The sequence below is a fragment of the Sus scrofa genome, chromosome 13 (genome assembly GCF_054392235.1).
Source record: "Sus scrofa isolate SSC_HxYL_T2T_F1_AM1 chromosome 13, Sscrofa_HxYL_maternal_Yorkshire_Landrace_v2.0, whole genome shotgun sequence".
Lineage (NCBI taxonomy): Eukaryota > Metazoa > Chordata > Mammalia > Artiodactyla > Suidae > Sus > Sus scrofa.
The window spans coordinates 89,027,223-89,047,252 of NC_139395.1; the positions used below are offsets into that span (position 1 = coordinate 89,027,223).

Here is a 20,030-nt window from a genome sequence, read left to right on the forward strand (position 1 = left end):
CTCAGGGCATTTCCCAGGGTCTCATTTATTGATTTCAGGATATGGACATGCATATTAGATACTTCTCAGCAAATCCTACATGCAGAATATTTGCGATGGTTAATTCTGGGGGACTCAGGGAGTTTTATCCTTTTCAGTTCAACTTGGGAAGAAGAGAAAATCCACATGGAGAAAGAAGTAGCTTCTCATCTTAGAGCCTACATTTGCAAGGAAGGCATGACTGGGAAAAACATAGTCAAAATGATGTTTTTGGAAGGAGCATCTGGTCATTTTCAACAGGTTCTGTTTCTCTCTCGCAATCACATGTGGCAGCTGGATTCTCATGTGTGCATTCAAATTACAAAGAGATAAATGTTGCACCACTAACATAATTTCTGGGAAAGGTAGTATGCATATAAACATGTAGGAAATGTTTAAAAATCTAGACCTAGGAATAAACTATAAGGTTCTAGAATTTAGGACTGGAAGGAAATGTGGAGAGAGAGGGTATTTTGTCCCATGTTCATCTTTCAATAAGGAATGTGAGTCCCACAAAAGCAGCACAACTAGCCAGGAGATCCTGGCTTATTATAACGTAAACGAACCAGGAGGTAAACACTAGGGTTCCTAGTTCTTCTCTTTGGATTGTGGTGTGGATTTTTGTAATTCATTAAATTCTGACCACTTTAGATTCCAGGAAGCCCTCATTCTGTTGCTCCTTAACCCTAGTATTTGTCACACCTGCTTGATTTTGATTCCCTGGCTGCCCACTTCCATTTTATATTTTAAGGCTGAGAAAAGTGAGGGTTGCTTATATTCAGGACATAGCTACCACTAGCTGCTTTACTTCTTTAGGTGACATCCTTTGTTACTTCAATGAATAGAAATATGAATAAGATAATTCTTGTAAAAGGAGAACAAAAGTGCTAGCCTACTTAGTATAGAAGCCTGTTTTCAACAATTCTGTTTTAACTAGTCAGTGAAGCCTGCAAATGTGCTGCTGGAAATGTAAGGATCTGGGGGAAAACACCCCAGAAAATTTCAAGGAAAATGTTTGCCTCCTCAAGATATTTTTGAAAACCGAGTTGGAAAAAGGTATATTATGAGAAATGTTTAGAATGAAATAAAATAGTTCAGATTAAAATGTTCAGATGCTATGTGGCCTTTAGCCCTTCCAAATGAATTATTAAAACCTTGTAATTGGAGGGCATATATAAAAGACTGTTTTTAATGTCAATTTAGTACAATGTCCATACCCCAAGGACAAGCTTAATCATACTAATAATAGCAGCAGCAGCAGCAGCTAACACTCACTAAGCACTTACTGGGTGCCAGGCACTATTCTGCATGGCTTACAGAGAATCATTTATTTAATCCTCAGTACAATGCCATGAGAAAAATGTTATCATTATTACTCCATTTGATGGAGTGAAACTGAGGTTCAGAGAAGTGGCTTGACTTGCCTAATGCCACATGCTAATAAGTTGAGGAGCTGGGGTGAAAATCAAGGCTGTCTGCTTTCAGGCTTACACTCCTGGTAGAAATGAAGGGAGAAGCTAAGAGCACCTCAGCTCCCTCACTCATTAGGCAACTCATCATGCCTTCATCCAAGCAGTTTTTTCTCCATTAAAGGGGAATAAGAATAATACATAGATTTCCTTCTTACAGATTTGTTGTGATAATCTAAAATAAGGAAGGGAATTGGTGTTTAATGAGCATCTACTCTGAGCAGGGACCCCAGGGGATGAGTATGTTTCACATAGCCTAATTCCTTGCTGCTGTCCCTTCTACTGCTGTTGTGAAGGTCTTTATTTCTCTGGGGACTGCAGAGGCACTGCCATTTTCAGAAGATGGATTAGCTGCCATCTGTTCCCATGTGTGGGTTTTCTTGTTGCCTCTCTTGCCTGTCTTGTTCAACTGATTTCACTGGGGGCGGGAGATTATTTTTAAAGTGATGCAGTTATTTGTAGAAAATTTGGGCAGAGGTTTGAAAAGGCATTTAAGAGGAGGAAACTCAAAAGGCCATCAAACATTGGAAAAGATACTCTAAGTCACCAGTGTTGAGAGATGCAAATTAAATAATGATATCTGTAGCATTTTAAAGAGCTCAGTTATGCTCAGCATTTCTTGGGCTTTGGGGACCTTCATGCATTACTAATAGAAGATAAGACCGATACTGCCATTTTGGAGAGCCTATGACACCACTTGTTCAAATTAGGGCCACTTATACCCCATGACCCAGCAAAACTACACTCTTGGAGATATATGAAAATGTCTTTGTTTTATATGTGTGTGTATATACACACACACACACACACAATATAAATACATATATATATATGTGTATGTATGTACATGTAAAACATCATGATAGGACATAAGAAGGTATTCACACAAGGTTATTTTGATGGTAAGAGGGAGTTGGGGGTAATTTGAGTGTCCCTCACTAGGAAAGTAGTTAGTTCAAATTTAGTTGAATGAACATAGAGGAGTATTGTTCATTCATTAGAAGCAATTGATTAAATGAATGTTTCTCAGCATGACTACGTCTTAAGGGCATAGTGTCAAGTAAAAAAAAGTAAGAAAAATGAGATGCAGTATAAAACCATTTTCCCAAATTAAAATACATGCCCATGAAATTATACTCATGTTGCTGTAAGTGCATATAAAAAAGAGGTACCAGTTAAACCCATCAGAATGGTTGTATGAGGGGCGAGGAGGAGTAGGGAGAGAAAAAGGAAATAAAGTAAAAAAGCACTTTGCAAGAACAATGAAAGTAACGTGTTATAAACAGGATAATGATTAACTCAACCTCCAAAAAGAAAAAAATTAGAACAAAACAAGAAAATAAAATTATGCATAAATCCATTTACAGGTAACTGTTAAAACTTCGGTGTGCATTCTTTTAATATTTTATATACATGTATGTGTATATGTATACATATATTTTATATATATTCACAAAATGTATTTACATAAGTAAATGAAATGTACTCTTTTTTTGTATCCTAGCTGTGAAGTTGTACTAAGTGATCTCTAAAATGCCTTCCAGTTTTAAGACATTCTCCCTTCAGGATAAACACCATATCATCAAATTCAAATTTTAAACTGACTGTGTTCAGAATAACCAAGACATATTTGCTAAACACTCTTGAGAGATTCTAATGCAAAGGAAAATACATCTGTATTTGCATTTAATTCTAATACTACTTATTTTGGCTTGGTTGATAGAGATCCTTTAAGTGTATTCAGACTATTTCACAGGCTGATAGTTTACTGTAAGGTTGAATCACAGCAACGATGAGTGTTGGTCCCAAATGGAACAAGTGAGGTTGAAACTTGGTCTGATGTAGCAGGGAACCTTCCCATGTGTGTGACTGAATGGCTTTTAATAGGTTGGAGCTGACTGTTCAAAAACAAGTAAATTACTGAATAATAGAGTTCTGAACCTTTAGTCTCTGTTTTGTATGTGGACTGTGAATAACCTTTAATAAATAGTACATTCCTTTCTGCCAGAGACAAAAGTCTATCTAGGCCTCTTACAAATGCAGCAGAAACCTCCCAAGAGAGACGCAGATCTTAAATCATTGCACTAGGAGCTAAATATGACAGAGCACCTATTGGCTGCTGTTGCTATGGTAATCATTGCTGACCTCACAGGTCCTTCCTAATGATATTCTCAACAGGTTCACTTGTAGCATTTGCTCTGTGTGTACATGTATGTGTGTATGTGTGTGTGTGTATAGGTCTGTTTGTTTACTTGTGGCTAAGTTGTCATTTTACTTTGAATCTAAAATCAGAAGGCAGTAGGCACCAAGGCCTTGCACATAATAAATGCTAAATGAAGATTCATGAGGCTGGAATTGGTGCATTGGGTTTGGAAAAATCAGAGGTATAAGGAGTTTCTCAAATCTCTGCTGTTCCCAAAGTATATTTCTTGAAACCCATGTTACTGGCTACCTTCTCCCTTGAACAGTTCTAGCTGCTCAGAATATTCAGCAAATGTGTAAGGTTTGCAACTCTCCAACCGCAACGCTCCCCCTCCCTTAGCCGGAAGGGAGTGGCTATATTAAAAATGCTCTTCTTGAGGGTTTATCATTAAGCTTTTAGGGGGAAGGAGCAGCATGGATTTAACAGGCTACTAGCTACTCACCAGGTTGCCTGGTCTCTGGGGGTTGGTTGATAGTGGTTCTCACATCTAACTGAGTATAAGCCCTTTGGTGAGACTCTGGTGCCTTCCAGGTGTGAGAATCACCCAATGCTATAATCTCAACTGTTTTAAAACTTTCCAATCCTGAGATTTCTCCAAACCTAAACTGACATTATAATTCTATCATACTTTTGCTAATGTCTCCAATGAAAAAATCATCTCTCCCATAGTAATATATGGCTTATGGTTGTAGAGTGTCATGAGCCCTAAATAGAATCAGTCTTTCAAAAAAAAGGGAAAGAGAATGTCCAAAATGTTGGAGGTAATTTAATTAATCATTTATGTTAAGTTTGGTGTTTGCAAAATACATGAGTTGCCTCTCACTTACCCTACAAGCCCAACCACTCCTGCCCTCAGTGTACATCTCAACTGTACTAAGAAAAAAAAAATTCAGAACAGCTTATTTACTTTGTACATTGCCCCCAAACCAGCTGTTCCAGAACCTAACAAGTCCCTTGTGAAATCACAGTGAGGCCAAGGGCCACGTACCACCTGTTCTTCTCCACCCAGGATTCTGCTTCACATGGATATAAGAGAGCTACGCCAGGGGCTAGCAGTTTACCCAGGGGTGTGTAAAAAAGCCTTGATAAGTTCTGGGCAGTGTGGTGTGGGAACATCACTGCAGACTAAGTGTGGGAGGGTTGACCTTGACACTGGGCTATATCATTTTCTAATAGTGTGGCCTTGATCACGTCAGTAGCCCCTCCTACTTATAAAATGAAGATATCTGCTTTTCTTGTGTCACAGGTGGTTGTATCAAATGAGTACTATGGATCATTCTTTGCGGCTTCTGAAGTGCTTTGGACATGTGCTAGCTCCATTCATCAGAGTCTGATAATTCTATTCAGGCTGCAAAAGGCGTTGGCACATATGCTTTTCCTGAGTCTAGGTTGTCAGGCTTCTTAGGCTCTTCAGTTTGAACAAGCTGTCAGAGCGTATACCAGAGTAGCAGATAAGAAAGGAAAATAACATAGAAAAGAAGGGGAAAGTGTGGGTACTCCCCTCAAGCCACTTTCCTACTTCATTCAGCACACTGATTTCATTCAGCAGTTCTTTTCTGCTTTGTATGCAAGGACAGAGCCTCTTGTGATAATGCATGTGAGCAGTGGAGTATAGATACTCGTTTAAAAATAAATTGAGATATTGTTGGCTGCAGCCATCTGACAGAACCCTGGATCTCCCTTCAGCAATTTCAGCCATTTGTATCCCTTGATTCATGGTCTTTAATAAGTTTTTCAAGGTAAGTCTGAAGTTTACTTTGTTTTATCTGTGAAGAAAGAACCCACTGAGAAATTGAATCGTGTAAATAAATTTGCTAGGAAACATATTAACCTGCTCAAGAGAAAGGGCTGTATTCAAATGCCTTACTTACATCTATTTATATTCTAACTATGTACTGATTATGAGTGATTTCAGTCATTAAAGTAGTCCTATGAGAATTTCTACTTGGTAATATTTTATTAGCATTTAATTTGAATTACTCTAATACAACTCCACTTATTTAAAACTCATCCACAATTCGATATTGTCAATGAGAATATCTTCCTTCCATCAATATGAATTTGTTGTAAGGTATTATTGTAATTAATTACATGGTTGCAAACTATGTGGTACTATTACAACCCTGAACAAGACTTTCAATTTTCCCTTGGTTTCTTAAGATAAAAATGTCTTGACAGTTAAATGGCATTACTAAAGTTTGGTTGCAGAGAAGAGTTGCATATAGAAGCCAACTAGGAAAGTAAGTAGATAGTACGTAATCTTCACTATGACTGGATCCCAGTCCAAGTAAAAGGCTAACTTCTTCTCCTGAAAACTTGGTTAGATTTCTATAATTGCATTAAAAAAAACCTTTATTCATAAAACACCTTCGGTTCTATGCTTGACCAATAGTAGACATTCAATACATAAATGAATGAAAGTATGAGTATATATGCATCTTTGGAGTTTTCCTTTTTCATTCATATAGTGTCTTAGTGTTGAGCAGTCTACATTATAGTAGGAACTCTGCAAGAGGATTGTATTGAAAGTACTACCTGTGTTCATGACATCCATCCATTTACTCATCTTTCAAATATTTGGGTGTAACCTACTATGGAACCAGCCAGGCATGGAGAAGAGATAGTCTTTGCCCCTGTACATGTCATGTTTAGTGTACACTTAACCTTAAGTGGAGAGATTGGTAGTCTTTTGCCTCTCACTATACTCAGAGTTGCCAGGTGCTCGGTCCAAGTCCTATCCTAGCTGTCCTTCTGTGGTTATTGTTTTGTGCCTGGTTGGGCCACCTGTCATAAGGGAGGTGTTGTGGGCAATAGCTAATCCTACTTTATATTTGTATCTCATAATTTTAACTTTATTCTATGATTATGTAACATCTAGGGACTCCCTAGTATTAGGCATCCACAAATCTAAGTAAATAAAGTAGCTTTGTACTAAAGGTATTAGATAACTTTTTTGAGTGTTTGCTTTGTCCATGCCAGGCACTTTCCTAGGAACATTTTTTATATTCTCTCATTTAATCCTCAGAGTATCCATGAAGTTAGTGTTGTTGTTATTTCTCATTTTACAGATAAGGAAACTGAGTCACACAGGAATATATTTGTATAAGAGAATTTCGCAAAAGCAAACTCTTGCTCTCTTCAATAGTAAGACCATTTTGGCATCCCATTTGTTTTTTAGATTGTTTTCCATGTGTTACCTCACTTGATTTGACAAGTCCATCCCCATTCATTGATGTGGGAGAAGTGGGGCAAATGAGGGTGAATCTCTGCTTTCCATGGTTCTTCAGGCCAAGGACTGAAGTACTTAAGCCAGGGCTTCTGAATCCTGATCTAAGACTCTTCCTCCAGAAACACACTGCCTTCTTTCTGCTCATCTGACCAGATCTCTGATGAAGATGTGGGCCTATCAGTTTTGGGGGAAGATTCAGAATCTTGGTGGCTTTAAGCAGTTATCAGGAGAGCATTATAATATAACATGTTTCATATCCACTCCATTTAGTCAAGGATCTTTCACCAACTCCCAACCTTTTTTCTGCTCCTTTGTTGTATTGTTATCTGGAACCTGCCCTTAGTATCTCTAAGAGTAAGAAGTAGTACTATGCCCAAAAAATCAGTACTGCTTGGGAAATAAAAGAAAAGCTCCAACAAATTTGTCTGTCATTATGATTCATTCTTTCATCCTTTGTAGTACATTTTCAGGGTCTCAGAGAAGCTTCTCTGTCTATGAAGGTGCTTGTTGAAGCATCTTGTTTTACATATGATGAAAATGGAGAGAGCACTTCTTTTGACAGGAAACTTCACTTCTTGTTACTGAAAAACGTCACAACAATCATTATGTCTAGCTTTCAGAGATTTCCTGGAGTTAGGAGAACAACAGACAGTTAAAATGGCAGTGTCAAGAGCATTCTGGGTTTTATAATGAGTACCAGGGGAAATTTTTTTTTTCTTGAGTTGTAAGAAAGGTAAGAATATTTGGGAGGCTGGAATAATGTGGAAATGAACTTTAATGCTCTCTTTTTTAAAAAACAGTGTGTTCTTTCTAACCTTTAGAAGTTGAAAAAATTAATTTTGTACCATGTTTCCCATTTTTCTTGTTACTGAGTTGAAAGTGACTAAGGCAAATTTCTTTTTGGCTGTCCCTCTCTGTATTTTAAATATTCTCCAAAAAAAGACACATTTGCAGCTTTCTGACTTTTTATTTGATTAAACATCATTTAGAGTTCTTGGATCCAGTTTATTGTTAATTTTAATATATATGTTCAGGGCTTCTGAGGCTTCTGATTTCTAATTTAGCAGCAGGAGTTACTTCTCTGCTTCTTCCTTCACCTCCTCCACCTCCAAAAAAAAAAAAAAAAAGACTCAAAAATTAGGAAGAGATGTTTATTTTGGATTTTTTTCCTGTGGCTGCAACCATAACATATGGAAATTTCCAGCCAGGGATTGAATACAAGCCATAACTGCAACCTGTGCTGCAGCTGTGTCAATGCTGGGTCCTTTAAATCATTGCACCGGGCAAGGGATCAAACCCACACCTCCTGTGACTAGAGCCACTGCAGTCACATTCCTAACACAGTGCACCATAGCAGGAACTTCAGTTTTGGCTTATTTTTTGTGTATTGCAATGTGTTTTGCATAATTTTTACCTTAATTTACATAGCTTTAATATAATTTTTTAATTTCTATGAAGTTTTGATATATTTACCATGTTCAGCACATTAAAAGTATAAGCTTTAGGAGCAGGATCAAGATGGTGAAGAAGAAAGACACAGTGCTCACCTTTTCCCACAAACACATCAAAAAAAAAAAAAATCTGCATGTAGAATGATTTGTACAGAACATCTCCTGAATGGTAGCAGAAGACCTTAAATCTCCAAAAGGGCAAGAAACCCTCCACATAACTGGCTAGAACAAAAAGAAAAAGGGGGGGGGGTGTAGGGGGAGGGAATCAGTACAGGACCAGCACTCCTGAGAGGAAGCTGTGAAAGAAGATAGGAACCTGTACCCTAGGTGGCCACCTAACTGATGGATATCAGCTGAAAAGGACGGACTGCAAAGCCTTGGAGAAAATCAGAGCAGCTGGCTGAGGAGGGCAAAGAGAGACTCGCAAACCACCAATACCACTGCCCTAAGACACCACAGCCTAAGATGCTCAGATTGGGGCTGGGCACTGAGACTAAGTATCCAGAGGTCAGTTCTAGGGAGAAGACTAGGGTTGGCAGTGGGGAGAAATCCTGAGGGGCTAGGGAGTGGTATGCCACAGCTGAGGGAACCCAGGAGGAGGCCTGGGACTGAAGGAGGAGCAAGATGCCATTGTTGGGGAGTGTGAGAGGAGGAGGAGTGGGACCACCTTAGGAATATCTTTCTCTGTGCACATGCAGGCTCTTGGGCAATGGGGCACCTCTTTGGCAGGCTGTGGGTGGTGGGGCACCTCTTACATGGGCTACAGGCAACAGGGACAAACCACCACGGCCATCTCAGACTCCAGAAGTGGATGTGGCCTGCAACCAATAGGGCTCCATGAACAACCTGCATCCCCAGTCACCTCAAGGGTCAACACAGAGAAGGGCACTGCAACCAAGCACCACCAGTTGTTGCTCTCACTCCCCTGGGAGTGCACACACTCTGCTGCTGTCACTGAAGAATGCTCTGGGCACTGCCTACACCTGCCTGAGGGTCATTACCACTTCCCAGGGCCCAGCAGCCTGCACCACCTTCCTCCCGTCCTTGACATTGTCAAGGGCCCAGCAACCAGGCACTGGCTACTAACCCTGCCCATGGCCTCTGTCTCCCTGGAAACATGCTCAGGCCCATATATCAGCACAACTCCTATCAAGAGGATAACAGCCTGCACACGCTGAGGAAAGAGACAGCAAGCATCCAAACCAAAAGCAGCCCTCATGCTCCCCCCCAAAAAAGTAAGCACTCACAAAATACCTAGGGGCACTTTCACATATAAGTAGCCCTCTAAGACTACAGTAGTTGTTTTCCATAAACTCACAGAAAAAGAAAAATATAAGCAAAATGAAGAAGCTCAGGAACTGTTCCCAGTTAAAAGAACAGGAAAATTCACCTGAAGCAGCAAACAATGAAACGGACCTCTGCAGTCTAACAGATACCAAGTTCTTTTAGACTGAACTTGAGATGGTGAAAATACTGAAGGAATTACGAGTGGATATGAACAGTAATGCAGATTACTTTGGAAAGGAACTAGAAGATATAAGGAGGAGCCAAGAAAAATTACAAAATTCATTTGCAGAGACAAGCTGAGTTAAAGGCACAGAAGAGCAGAGTGAATAATGCAAAGGAACAAATAAGTGACTTGGAAGATAGAATAATGGAAATGACCCAATCATGGCAGCAGACAGAAAACCACATGAAAAAACATGAAAGCAATATAAGATATCTATGGGTTAATATAAAGTGGGCAAATATATGCATAATAGAGATTCTAGAGGGTGAAGAAAAAGGAAAGAGGGTTGAAAATATATTTGAAGAAAATATGGCTGAAAACTTTCTAAATTTAAAGGAAACATATCAAGATACAGGAAGCACAGAGGGCCCCAAATTAAGTTGAACCCAAACAGGCCCACATCAAGATATGCTATAATGGCAAAAGTTAAAGGAGAGATATCTACAGGCAGCAAGAGAACAAACAAACAAAAAAAAAGAGTTAATTATAAGGGAACTCCCATAAGGCTATCAGCTGATTTCTCTGCAGAAACACTTGCAGGCCAGAAGAGAGTGGCAAGATATATTCAAAGTTCTAAAAGGGAAAATTTTGCAGCCTACCCAGCAAGAATATCATTTAACAGAGCAGGAGAAATAAAGAATTTCTCCAACAGGTCTTAATCTCTAGAATATATAAACAACTTATACAACCCAACAGCAAAAAAGCCAATCAATCAATGGAAAAATGGGCAAAAGACCTGAATAGACATTTCTCCAAGGAAGATATACAGATGGCCAGCAAACACATGAAAAAATGCTCAACATCGCTGATTATAAGAGAAATGCAAATCAAAACTACCATGAGATACCACCTCACACCAGTCAGAATGGCCATCATTAATAAATCCACAAATAACAAGTGCTGGAGGGGCTGTGGAGAAAAGGGAACCCTCCTGCACTGTTGGTGGGAATGTAAACTGGTACAGTCACTATGGAGAACAGTTTGGAGATACCTTAGAAATCTATACATAGAACTTCCATATGACCCTGCAATCCCACTCTTGGGCATATATCTGGACAAAACTCTACTTAAAAGAGACACGTGCACCCGCATGTTCATTGCAGCATTATTCACAATAGCCAGGACATGGAAACAACCCAAATGTCCATCGACAGAGGATTGGATTCAGAAGATGTGGTATATATACACAGTGGAATACTACTCAGCCATAAAAAAGGATGACATAATGCCATTTGCAGCAACATGGATGGAACTAGAGAATCTCATCCTGAGTGAAATAAGCCAGAAAGACAAAGACAAATACCATATGATATCACTTATAACTGGAATCTAATATCCAGCACAAATGAACATCTCCTCAGAAAAGAAAATCATGGACTTGGAGAAAAGACTTGTGGTTGCCTGATGGGAGGGGGAGGGAGTGGGAGGGATCGGGAGCTTGGGCTTATCAGACACAACCTAGAATAGATTTACAAGGAGATCCTGCTGAATAGCATTGAGAACTATGTCTAGATACTCATGTTGCAACAGAAGAAAGGGTGGGGGAAAAATGTAATGTATACATGTAAGGATAACTTGATCCCCTTGCTGTACAGTGGAAAAATAAAATAAAATTAAAAAAAAAAAGAATTTCTCCAACAAACAAAAACTCAAAGAATACAGTGATACTAAACCCATTCTAATAGAAATACTGAAAGGTCTCCTTTAAATAGGAAAGAAGGAAGAAGATACAGGGTGGAGGAAATGACAGTTGGAAAGCAATCATTTAAATAAGGCAGTATACAGATCTAAAAGGAAAAAAAAAAAACCCATTTGTAAAAGTGGTGGTAAACAAAGGGAACAGAAAGAGATAAACATGATGATGTTAAAAAAAAAGTACATCAAAATCATAAAATGCAGGGAAGGAAGTAAGAAAATCTAGACTCTTTTTTGTTTAGACTGTGTTTGAGCCTATATGACTATCAGACTAAAGCAAGCATATATAGGAAGGGTTTAACATACTTGAAAAACAGGGCAACCACAAATCAAAACAATACAATAGATTCACAAGAACTAAACAGAGGACACGAGCATAAAATAAAAGGAAATAATCCTACCAGAAAAAGAAAAAGAAAGGAACAAAGGATAACTTAGAATCAACTGGAAAACAATGTTTAAAATGGCAATAATGTATGTCTATCAAGAATTACCTTAAATGTCAATGGACTGAATGCCCCAATCAAAATACATAGAGTGGTAGACTGGATAACAAAACAGGAGCCTACAATATGCTGCCTAGGACAAAGGACACACATAGAGTGAAAATGAGGGAATGGAAAAAAAAAAATATTTCATGCAAATGAAAGCAACAAGAAAGTAGGAGTTGCAATACTCATATCAGACAAAATAGAATTTAAAACAAAGGCTGCAAAGAAAAAGAAGGACAATAATGATAAAATGATAAATTTAAGAAGAGGATATTATACTCATCAATATATATTCCCCTCATATATGCACCAAATACATACAATAGATACTAACAGACGTAAGAGGAGGATTGATGGGAATATAATAATAGTAGGCAACTTTAACACCCTACTCACATCAATAGACAGACTCTCTAGACAGAAAATCAGTAGGGCAACAGAGATCCTAAATGACACAATAGAAAACTTAGACTTAATTGATATTTTCAGGACAGTATATCCAAAAAACCCCAGAATATACATTATTTTCAATTGTACATGGAACATTTTCAATGATTGACCACATACCAAGGCACAAAACTAACTTCAACAAAATTAAGAGTATAGAATTATTTTAAGCATCTTCTCTAACCACAATGACATGAAACTGGAAATCAACCATGGGAAAATAAATGAAAAAATCTGACTATATGGAGACTAAACATGCTACTAAAAAAACCAGTAGGTCAATGAGAATATGAAAAGGGTAATTTAAAAAATACCTTGACACAAATGACTATATACACATCTGTTAAAAGTCTATGGGGGAGTTCCCGTCATGGCACAGTGGTTAACGAATCCGACTAGGAACCATGAGGTTGCGGGTTTGATCCCTGCCCTTGCTCAGTGGGTTAACGATCTGGTGTTGCCGTGAGCTGTAGTGTAGGTTGCAGACTCGGCTCGGATCCTGTGTTGCTGTGGCTGTGGCGTAGGCCAGTGGCTACAGCTCCGATTCAACCCCTAGCCTGAGAACCTCCATATGCTGCAGGAGCGGCCCAAAGAAATAGCAAAAAGACAAAAAAAAAAAAAAGTCTACGGGATGCCACAGAAGCAGTTCTTGGAAGTTTATAGCAATACAGACCTTCCTCAAAAAAAAGAAGAAAAATCTCAAATCAACAACTTAACCTACCACCTAAAAGAATTAGAAAAAGAAGAACAAAGAAAACCTCAAGTCAGTAGAAGGAAGGAACTTATAATATCAGAGAGGAAATCAGTAAAATAGAAATTAAAAAAACAATAGAAAAAAATCAATAAAACCAAAAGCTGATTCTTTGAAAGAGTAAATAAAATTTACCAGCCTCTGGCCAGACTCGCCAAGAAGAAGAGAGAGAAAACCTAAATAAAGAAAATAAGAAATGAAAAAGGAGAAATCTCAGTAGATACTGCAGAAATTAAAAAAAAACCATAAGAGAATGTTGTGAACAATTATTTGCCAACAAATTTGATAACCTAGAATAAATGCACAACTTTCTAGAGACATACAGCCCACCCAAACTGAATCAAGATGAAATAAATTGACTGAACAGACTGATCACTAGAAATGAAATTGAATATGTAGTAAAAACACTCCTTATGAATGAAAGTCCAGGAACAGATGGCTTCACAGGCGAATTCTACCAAGCATACAAAGAACTTATACCCATCTGTCTTCAACTTTTCCAAAGTTGAAGAAGGAACACTCTCAAAGTCATTCTGTGATGCCAAAACCAGACAAAGATACTACCAAAAAAAATTATATGCCAATATCTTTGATGAATTTAGACACAAAAATTCTCAGCAAAATTTTAGCCAACCAAATATAACAACACATAAAAAAGATCATACACCACTACCAAGTGGGACTCATTAACAAGAAAAAAGTCAAAAACCACATGATCATCTCAATAGATGCAGAAAAAGCATTTGACAAAATCCAACATCCATTCATGATAAACACTTACCAAAGTGGGTATAGAGGGAACATATCGTAACATAATCAAAGCCATTTATGACAAACCCATAGCCAATATAATATTCAACGGAGAAAAGCTGAAAGCTTTCCTGCTAAAATCTGGACCAAGAAAAGGATGCCTCCTCTCACCACTTTTATTCAACATAGTATTAGAAGTCCTAGCCACAGCAATCCAACAAACAAAAGAATTAAAAGGTATCCAAATTGGAAGAGAAGAGGTGAAATTGTTACTCTGTGCAGATAACATGATACAATATATAGAAAACCTTAAGAACTCCACATAAAAACTACTCAAACTGGTCAATGAATTCAGCAAAGTAACAGGATACAAGATTAACATTCAGAAATCAGATGCGCTCTGTACACTGACAATGAAATATTAGAAAACAGATATAAAAATGTAATACCTTACAAAATTGTACCCCCAAAAATTAAATACCTAGGAATAAACCTGATCAAGGAGGTAAAAGACTTATATGCTGAGAACTATGAAACATTAATCAAGGAAATTAAAGAGGGTTCAGAGGAATGGAAAGATATTCCATGCTCCTGGATTGGAAGAATTAATGTCATTAAAATGGCCATACTGCCTAAAGCAATCTACAGATTCAATGCAATCCCTATCAAATTACCCATGACATTTTTCACAGAACTAGAACAAACAATCCAAACATTTATGAACCATAAAAGACCCAGGATTGCCAAAGCAATCCTGAGGGGAAAAAAACCAAGCAGGCAGCATAACTCTCCCAGACTTCAGACAATATTACAAAGCTACAGTAATCAAGACAGAGTGGTACTGGGACCAAAACAGACATACAGACAGACCAATGGAAAAGAAAAGAGAACCCAGAAATAAACCCAGACATCTACAGTCAATTAGTCTTCAACAAAGGAGGCAAGAATATAAAATGGGAAAAAGACAGTCTCTTCAGCAAGTGAGAAAACTGGACAGCTGCATGTAAATCAATGAAACTAGAACACACTCTCACACCATGCACAAAAATAACCCCCAAATGGCTTAAAAACTTAAACAGAAAATAAGACACCATCAAACTCCTGGAAGAGAACGTAGGCAAAACATTTTCTGACATCAACTATGCACATATTTTCTTCAGTCAGTCTCCCAAGGCAGTAGAAATAAAAGCAAAAATAAACCAGTGGACCAATGGGACCCAATAAATTTGACAAGTTCTTTCACACCAAAGGATACCATAAAAAAACAGAAAGACAACCTATGAAATGGGAGACAATTGTTTGAAATGATGTGACTGACAAGGGCTTAATCTCCAAAATATACAAATAACTCATAAAATTCTTTTTTTTTTTTTTTTTTTTTTTGCTTTTTAGGGCTGCACCTGCAGCATATGGAAGTTCCCAGGCCAAGGATCGAACTGGAGCTACAGCTGCTGGCCTATGCCACAACCACATCAACACAAAATCTGAGCCATGTCTGTGACCTACACCACAGCTCATGACAGAGCCCGATCCTTAACCCACTGAGTGAGGCCAGGGATCAAACTCATGTCCTCATAGTTATTAGGTTCATTACCACTGAGCCATGACAGGAACTCCAAAACTCATACATTTCAGTAGCAAAACAATGAAGAACCCAGTTGAAAAATGTGCAGAAGACCCGAATAAACATTTTTCCAGAGAGGACATGCAGATGGCCAATAGGCACATGAAAAAAAAAAGCTCAACATCTCTAATTATTAGAGAAATGCAAATCAGAACTACAGTGAGGTACCCCCTCACATCAGTCAGAATGACTGTCATTAATAAGTCTACAAATAACAAATGCCAGAGAGAGTGTAGAGAAATGGGAACCCTCCTACACTGTTGGTGGGAATATAAATTGGTACAACCACTATGGAAAATAGTATGGAGGTTTGGAGATATCTCAGAAAACTAAATATAGAACGAACTACTGTATGACCCAGCAATCCCACTCCTGGGCATATATCTGGACAAAACTTTCATTCCAAAAGATGCATGCACCACCTCTATGTTCATTGAAGCACTATTTACAGCAGCCAAGACGTGGAAACACTGTAAATGTCCATCAACAGATGAATGGATTAAGATGTGTACATATACACAATGGAATACTACTCAGCTATAAAAGAGAACAAAATAATGCCATTTGCAGCAACATGGTTGGATCTAGAGATTCTCATACTAAGTGATGTAAGTTAGAAAGGGATGGAAAAATACCATATATCACTTGTATGTGGAATCTAATATATGGCACAAATGAACCTATCTAAAGAAAAGAAACAAACTCATGAACATGGAGAACAAACCTGTAATTGCCAAGGGGCAGGGGGAGGGAGTGGGGTGGATTGGGAGTTTAGGGTTGGTAGATGCAAACTATTGCATTTGGAGTGGATAAGCAATGAGGTCCTGCTGTATAGAACATGGAACTATATCCAGTCACTTGTGATGGAATATGGTGGAAGATAATATGAGAATAATGTATATATATGTATGACTTGGTCACTTTGTTGTACAGCAGAAATTGATAGAACATTGTAAATCCACTATAATAAATTTTTTTAGAGTACAAGCTTTATAAACAAGTTATGTGAGCAGCTATTTCCACTTGCGTAGTTTCTCACTTAACACAACAGCTGTGGGTTTGAGGGATTCTTGTATTAGTTACATGGTAAACCTGAGTGATAGAAATACCTCCTGTCTCTATTTTTTGAAAAAAATACTGTTAATCCCTGTGCTATACAGCAGACTTAATTGCTTATCTATTCTAAATTACTTGTGATAGAACATGATGGAATATCGTATGAGAAAAAGAATGTGTATACACACACACACACACGAATGAATGACTGTCACTTTGCTGTATAGCAAAAATTGATACAACAATTAAATCAAGTATGCTTCAATTTAAAAAATTAAAAATACTATTAATATGAAAGCAATTATGAATTATTAACATTTTTAAAGTCTGAATAAGACTTTGTTTTAAAATAAATGGGGGAGTTCCCATCATGGCACAGTGGTTAACAAATCTGACTAGGAACCATGAGGTTGAGGGTTTGGTCCCTGCCATTGCTCAGTGGGTTAACGATCCGGCGTTGCCGTGAGCTGTGGTGTAGGTAGCAGATGCGACTCGGATCCCGCGTTGCTGTGTCTCTGGCATAGGCCGGTGGCTACAGCTCCAATTTGACCCCTAGCCTGGGAACCTCCATATGGCCTGGGAGCAGCCCAAAGAAATAGCAAAAAAAAAAAAAAGACAAAAAATAAATAAATAAATAAATAAAATGGGGACTTTAAAAATGTATAAAGTAAAAAATGTCTTCCTCCCTATTCTCTGATTCCTAAATATCATTATTTAAAGGTATCTACTGTTAAATTTCTGCAAATTCTTCCAGAAATGATCTAATGTTCATCTAAAAACACACATATAAACATATGTATATACATATACATACATACGTACACATATAAATAACATGCATCTATACTTCCATATGTATGTATGGAAATGGATATGGATTCTGTTTTTCCGTATGCTTTTCTTAGCAATATATCTTAGATATCTGTCTATATCAATACATATAGATCTCCCTCATTTTAATGTCTGTATAGTATTCCATGGTGTTGGCATGTCATAATTTAACTTAGGTTCTAATTTTTTTGGCTACACCCATGGCATACAGAAGTTCCAAGACCAAGGATCAATCCTACACCACAGCAGTGACAAGGCTTAATCCTTAACTCACTGAGCCACCAGGGAACTCCAAACTTGTGTTCTATTTACCGACATTTGGGTGTTTCCAGATTTATCCCATTGCAAACAATGGGGCAATAAACATATCTTTTTACGTTTTTTCTTTTTTTTTTTTTTTTGTCTTGTTGTTTTTTAGGGCAGCACCCATGGCATATGGAGGTTTCCAGGCTAGGGGTCAAATTGGAGCTATAGCTGCCGGCCTACACCAGAGCCACAGCAATGCGGGATCTGAGCCTCGACTGTGACCTACACCATAGCTCACAGCAACGCTAGATCCTTAACCCACTGACTGAGGCCAGGGATTGAACCCGCATCCTTGTGGATGCTAGTCAGGTTAGTTAACTGCTGAGCCATGGTGGGAACTCCTCTTTTTACATTTTTTTAGTACATATATTTGTAGGATACCTTCAAAGCAAGGGAATTACTAGTGAAAGTGTGCTCATTTTTAGTGTCACTAAATAGTGCCAAATTGTTCTCCAGAATCACTGCATTAACTTATACTTCCACTGACAGTGTATATGATGTTTTACTTCAGTAAACACTTACTGAGTACTTGTGTTTTCACTGAAATAGGATCTCTAGATCAAAAATTATCCTCGTCAAGTCATGAGAGTGAATTAAAAGTATTTACTAATGTCAAATTTAAGTCCTATTCTTGGCCTAAATTGGCAACAACCCCTTTTGCTTTAGTGGCCTTGCCTTCTTTCTGGAATCAGTAGCTTTTGTTTTCCTCCAGGACCTGCCTTGATGATCTTGTCAATTGCTTTTAGGAGCTTTCACCCACTGTTGGCCTCTGTTCTATAAGGACAACAGGGAAGCACCAAATCCTATTAGTAGAACAGCAGAAAGGCAGGAGAAACATTGTTTATTCATTGTTGAAACTCCTTCACCTCTACAGATTCTCAGAGAAAGTACTTCACTTTAGTGCACTCCAATTATGTTATAGTCACTGAGTCTGTAACTCATTGCCTCTAACGAAGTCAATGAGGAGGAAAATGGGGATCAGTCATTTGGGACTACTTATGTTTCTGATCCCAAAAGTACCTAAATGAGTAATAGACAATTGGTAAGGTAAAGTATTTGGTTGCTAGTCTGGTAAGTAAATCAACAAATAAGAGGATCCTAAGTACATAGCATAATGGATGGATAAACCTGATTTTCTGAATGGAGTCAAATATACTAACAATTCAACTCTTAGAGCCGAGGATGAGCAACATCTGCAGTTCTCTAAGAACTGAAATTTCCCTGGAGCTAGCCCAGAGTGAGCCCTTAGAGTTGTCCACTTTGGGCCCATCACCTTGAGCATGTGGACATTTTACCCTGGGAAGGAGGAGGCTACATTTTGCCCAGTAGCTCTGTGTGCTCCAGGCTGTACCCCAGGAGGCTGTCTTGGCAGCTGCCCTTTCCAAAACCAACCTGCCAGCTCCAAATGTATTCTAAAAGATAAAGAAAAAAGGTAAGCCCCTTTAGAGGGGCTGGAACAGGCCAGTAGTTGCTAAGCAAGTTAAAGTAATTCAATGTCTTTGCCAAATGTCTGTCATGCAAATGGGGAACTTTCAGGGAAGGGGGAGTAAGACTGTGGTGAAAGTTGGTTGCCATAGGAATGTTTTCCTGATTGGAAGGAGACCACAGAGTGGAGAGAGCAAGCTGCATCTTTGGTTCTTTCTGCTTGGGGATGGAGGCCCAGAGTGGGCGGTGGAGCACAGGTAAGCCATTGTGGGGGAAGGAGCAAAACTCAAGGCTGTCTAAGGGTAAGGGTGTGAGAAAGCTAGAAAGACAGTGCATCCTGTGAAGGGAAGAAAGGCCCCAGCTGGTGAGACTGTAGATACTAGCCCTGTGAAACTAATGGTTTCTGAAGCTAAAAACAGGAAGGAGGAGAAAGGATAATTACGTGATGAACTCCTATGCTATTCTGAAGACCTGAGACCTGTTGGAGAAGATATAATTTAGAATTAAGTCAGGGAGAATTCAAATTAGATTCTGGAATAAATCCAGGTTTAAATTAGGTGTAGATTTAAAATAGTGAAACTTAGTGGGACGAGATACTTAATTTGAAGGTATTTTTTAATTTATGTGTATATTATGCTAGATATATCTTTATTTTAATTCATAAAACAAAAGTAGTGATTAAAGATTTGTTAAGTATGCTACTATATTTATCAAGTTCTCTTCTTATAGGGGAAAAAAGCGCAGTTGACCGAATCGTGGGCTGCTGGTATCAAA

General features: G+C 38.3%; 1 protein-coding gene across 5 annotated transcripts in view; it reads left to right on the forward strand.

The window, feature by feature from the left end:
* The window catches only part of TMEM108 (transmembrane protein 108), a 365,980-nt gene that overhangs the window by 101,808 nt on the left and 244,142 nt on the right, over positions 1 to 20,030 (forward strand). The window contains exon 1 of one of the 5 annotated variants that reach the window (XM_084989749.1): positions 19,457 to 19,513. The exons of the other annotated variants lie outside the window; for them this stretch is intronic. The gene's annotated coding sequence lies outside the window, so the exon portion shown is untranslated. Of the gene's footprint in view, positions 1 to 19,456; positions 19,514 to 20,030 lie in introns of those variants that run through there. 5 annotated transcript variants of the gene reach the window in all.